A 5,804-nucleotide genomic window follows, 5' to 3' on the forward strand; every position below is an offset into this window, starting at 1 on the left:
AATCCTTTTAACCCTTTCCTGCACAACTTGAGACCTGATGTAGACCTCTTCTCTAGTTTGCTGAAGATGAATAGTTTGATTGATTTTTCTTTGGATACTATTTAGTTCAACCTGCAATTCTTGAAGTATTTTCATTACTGGTACTCCTAAGAGGATGGAAAGACAACTTCCATCCCATACACTAGTTGATAGGGAGAAGTACCTGTTAGCATTGTTGGCATTTGGCCCAAAAATGGATCCAAAACACTCCTGAAGTCTTCAAAATTTGCTTAAGATCATCTAAAGATCGAAACAATCACATGGCAAGAGCCCTTAGCATGGCGGAAAAGAACTATCGGGAGTCTAAAACACTCAAAAACAATGAAAAAACCAAGTACCTGAGGCATACACAAAGATGATGCACAACAGCCGTCAGATTTGGCCGATCAACGGCCCAAATCTAAGCGGCAAATCGCAAATCGGCCAAACATAGAGGAGGACTTAAGGTTGGACGGAAGACACCCCCGATCAGCGATCTCTGATGATCGGATCGGCGGGTCGCAATCGACAGAAGCAAGCCGGCGGAGTAAGGGAAGACAAAGTGGAACTTGCGATTAGCGATGCAATGTGGACCATCAATCAAGCGCGCAGATCGACCTCCCACATCGCGTCGCAGGATCGCAATCGGCGGGGACATACGCCATGTTATATTGAAAGACCTCTGGCTTGGGCGATATGTGATTGCGATCAGATCGCATTGCTATGTCGCATCAAAGAAACATTAAGGGGCGGGGCCTATGCACATGTATGTGTGCGACCCGATGAACTGGACCTGACGTAATTCTAAATATTATTTCATAATATTTGAGGTACGTGGGAAAGACATTTTCAATGCATTATTCGTCGTATTGACATATTTATAAAATACAAAGGGAGCCTTGGAGCAACGCTGATGCGATAAGACCCAGACCCGAAAGGGTTCAGGAATGAAAATTTATAATATTTTCAGATCCGCCAAAGCCATTTTTATGTTATTTTCACGATTTTTTGTATCTCTATAATACAAAGAAAATACACAGGGACAAGCCATCAATGACTTGCGGTAGTGACTCAAAGGATGGACTCGATGGGAGAATAGGCCATGTTTAAGGACTTTTTAAGTCCGAAATGAACAGAGCTGGCCGAGAGTTTACAATATTGCATCATTTCTCTGTTTATTATAGAAAAGGGGCCATTGCAAGGATTTCATAGGCCTGATAGCCATTCCATCACAGAGCAGAGGTCGAGAAACATTTGCTAGGAGACAGAGGCTGGAAAGCGATCATGGAGCATCATAGCACAATGCAGTTCGAAACAGAAACATCATGGAGCATCAACAGCGCAACACAGCCGAAAACAACAGAAATGATTGTGCGGAATCTCTGGCACGAAAGAGCTCCCAGACAGCACAACAAACTACTTGAATGCGGTTACTCTTCTATTAGAAGAAGAAACCTCCGAGCCATGCTTGCCTAGTCAGGGCATCAAACAGTTAAAAAGACAGGGAGGATAGATTAAGACACTTCGAGCCTTTGAGAGCTCAGGAGCATTGTAAAGGGCCTATAAATGGTTGAGAGTTAAATGTAACAAGGGTTCAACTTCTGGAGACTGTATATACTTTGTTCCTTGCACTTCTCATCTTCATTCCAGTAATACAAGCTTCTTTCGTTGTTACATGTTCAATATCCATTTCTCTTATGTTCTAAGCTTGCACTTGGATAGTCTATTCATGATTTCTTCTGTGTCTAATGGTAGATAACTGTCATCTTATCTCTGCATTGATAAATTTGATTTTCACTTGAACATGTTGTTCATGTTTCTTCTATGTCTAATGCCAGATAAATGCCATCTTATCTCTGCGTTGATAAATTATATTTGCAAGCTGCTTTTGCTTCCTATAGCTGGCCATTCATATGTGTTTATATATGCATCTGCTGGTACAGTTGGTATTCTCCATATCCATTGAATCTACAAACTATTGAGCATTAGTGGTCTAAAGCCTTGTAAAGCTAAGGGTGTTCATGTATGTCTTGAGTAAAAAAAAAAAAGTTGAAACGGTTATCTGGCTTGATCTAAACCTTCATCCATTCCAATAGTTCTGAGAACAATATTGAAGGTTATATGTTACTAGGCATCTCCGAGCTGCAACCTAGGAGAGCTTCCTGGAGTGATAACACAATTGGCATTGTTGCCGGGGAGAGGAGACTTAAGCTCAGATTCCCTAGGAGATGACACAGATCCAGCTTTGATGATAGACAAATTTTGGGCACTTTTTTGGTTGTAATCATCTATCTGGTGACTCTACTAAAGGACGAACCTTTTGGCGACTCCACTTCATAGTTCTGGCTCAGTTTGTGAGGCATACTTAGAGAAATCCTCAGAAGCCACAAGCTGACCCAGTATATGATCCTGAAAAAATCATCAAAGAAAGAAAGGTATTGCAAAAAGGAGCATCAAGTTCAGGTAAATCTAAACAATCTTCTATATCTCTTCAAGAAAATCCTACAATAGGACAAATACATGTTGAGAGTATATCATCTAATACTAGCAGTGAAGAAAAAATCTCAGAAATTCATAAAGCTCCTTATTATTTAGGTTCTCGTTTTGATGTAAGCCCAAATGAAACCTCACCTCCTATCCATCATACTCCTTTAGTCTTGTCAGTCACTCCTCAGCCCTCTATCATTCAGACTTCCAATACACTTATAGCCACCATATCTATGGCAGGCCCACAAGCACCTACCAAAATGGAAAGAATCATAGCTACTAGGTATGGACCTCTAGTACTGCCCACTCCTCTGAATGCCATGCCTACTGGAGAATATCAAAAATATAGGCCTAAGTTCACTGGGACTGAAGGTGTTATAGTTGAAGAACATCTTGAGTCATTCTATAGCTATGTTGATAACCTAGACATTAGTGAAGATGATGTCTGGATGAGAGTCTTTGTCCAAAGCCTAGATGGAGAGGCTCGAAAATGGTTCAGAGAACTGACCCCGAGATCTATAGCAGATATTGAGGCTTTAGATGATGCATTCCTAAAGAATTGAGGGGATAAGAAGGATCTCCTCTACTACCACACTGAGTTTGGGAACTTAAAGAGGGAAAATGGTGAGTTGTTTTCTGATTTTAATAAGAGGTTTAATCGTATGTACAACAAGATACCAGTTGAAGTAAAACCCACTACTACCTCTGCTAAACTCACCTATGCCAGTGCTTTTGACTCTGACTTTTGTCTACTATTAAGGGAGAGATGATGTGCTACCTTGGCTGATATGCAGGATGCAGCCTTGGAAGTAGAATCAAACATCATGGTTGCAGAAAAGCTCAAGGGAAGTGTTGATAGAAGGGGACAGAGAGGCGAATCTCCATCATCTTCAAATCCCAAGATAGATAAAATGACCAAGATGATAGAGTCATTAGCCTCTGAGATCTCCAAATTAAAGGTTGAGCAGCACCCTGGGAAAGGAAGGGTTCCTAATACCTTTGTTCCTAGAAATCCAAATCCATATACAAGAGCTAATGAGCAGTTGCAGATTTTGCAAAGAAGCAAAGATGCCAATGAAGACCAAAGGGTGAAGACCCCTTTTCAAAATGCAGTCATGGAAGAAGAGTAGTTTGAAGAAGATGATGAGATCCATTGTATGGAAGACAAAGGCAGTGCCCCTTTTTTGACCTTAGTTGCCTATGAAAAGTCATTGTTCAATGACCAAATCAGCCAAGAGTGGGACGGTGAAGTTGTTCTACAAATTGAAGATCAACACAGATATAATCTGAGGGCAAAGATCAATAATGCCAAGGAAACTCTGGTTCAAAGAGCTACTGTCTCTGCAGTACAGCAAGCTAATAAGAAGAAGCGACCAGCAGTTAATCTTATCATCCTCAAAGCTCTAGCCCACGAGGTAGGAGGCCCTGACAAGGCTCCTTATCCTTTCAGTTTTGAATCAAAAATCCAAAAGCTAAGAATACCTATATCTCTGATTGAACTAGTGAAGAATGAGTCCTTCAAGAAATCTATCCTCGAGGCCCTTGAGCCTAAAGCCGTCCAAGCCTCCACCGACTATGTAAATCTACAAGATGATAAAACCAGCTGTTATTCTCAACCTAATGATTCAAAATTGTGAGGACAGCTCCGCATAATTCTATGTCTCTCTAACTATTCATGATAAAGTCCTTCACAACTGCCTTCTGGATACTGGAGCCAGCCATAATTTAATGCCCAAGGCTGTCATGGATAAATTGGGTCTTGACATTACCAAGCCTTATCATGACCTGTTTTCTTTTGACTCTAGAAAAGTGAAATGTCTGGGATTAATCAAGGACCTAGCCATCACTTTGCCTCAGCTGCCCATGAAGAGCATGATGATGGATATTGTGGTAGCAGATGTACCCCCCAAGTTTGGCATGTTTCTTTCCAGAGGCTGGATCAAGAAATTAGGTGGAACATTGCAAAATGATCTGTCCTATGCTATTGTCCCAGTTTTTGGAGGTGAAAATAGGAGATTGTACAGAGAGGCTCAGTTGGCTTATATCAACTGCGATGAAAGGAATCCCACTAATCATCCCATATATGCTGTCAACACTGATTTTGGAGCTTGTTTTCTGCAGATTGAAGAATCTCAGTTGGCCTCCATGCAACTTAAAAAGGCAGTTTGCCAGATCGCTAAGGAAGAAGGCCCACATATTTGAGACATGTTCTTTGATGGAGCTTGCTGTAAAGAAGCTGCAGGGGCAGGTGTATTCCTTGTGTCCCCCACACAGGAATGCATTCATTTATCTTTCATATTAACTTTTCAGGTCACAAATAACACAGCAGAGTACGAAGCAGACCTTATCATTCAACAGGTGAACAAAACCTTCCAAGCAAAACATCCAAGGCTAAAAGCATACAGAGATGAGGTGAAATATAGACCATCTCTGCCTGACAATGTTAAATACTGGAAATTTTTTGAAGAAGATGATGAAATTAATAGGATTTTACAAGTCTTTGATGAATTTGCTGAAAGTCATCAAAAGAAGATTAAAGAAACTTTTGATAGAAAGGTAAAATGGGACAATTTTTAGTTTGGTGACTGGGTTCTCAAATGGGATGCGTTGAAGGAAAACAAGGGCAACCAAGGTAAATTTGATCCCTTATGGACAAGTTTGTTTTTCATCACTCAAGTTCATAGGAGCAACATTTTCATTCTGCACAATTTAGAGGGGGAAGGTGTTTTTGGTAGCCCAGTAAATGGGCAATTCTTCAAACTTTATTTCATTTAAGGCTTCAAAGCCTTGGTATTGTAAAAATGTTTTTTCAGCTTTTATTTTATTGCAAAATAGACTCCATGCCCAATGGAACACTAGGAGGAAGATTTGATTTTGTTTTTACAGGAAAGGCATTGTTCTGTGATTCTTGAAACCTCACAGGGAGGATTTCATCCCCAAAAGGAGCCAGTGTTAGCCTTGTTGGCATTTGGCCCAAAAATGGATCCAAAACACTCCTGAAGTCTTCAAAATTTTCTTAAGATCATCCAAAGATAGAAAAAATCACATGCCAAGAGCCCTTAGCATGGCGCAAAAGCACTATCGGGAGGCAAAAACACTCAAAAATAGTGAAAAAAACAAGTACCAGAGGCATACACAGAGATGATGCACAGCAGTCGTCAGATCTGGCTGATCAATGGCCCATATCTAAGCAGCAAATCGCAAATCGGCCAAACACAGAGGAGGACTTAAGGTTGGGTGGAAGACACCCCCGATCAGCGATCTCCGATGATCGGATCGGCGGGTCGCAATCGGCGGAA

The sequence above is a fragment of the Pinus tabuliformis genome, chromosome 2_1 (genome assembly GCF_031772625.1).
Source record: "Pinus tabuliformis cultivar Carrire ecotype Pingquan chromosome 2_1, CPIR1, whole genome shotgun sequence".
Classification (NCBI taxonomy): Eukaryota; Viridiplantae; Streptophyta; class Pinopsida; order Pinales; family Pinaceae; genus Pinus; species Pinus tabuliformis.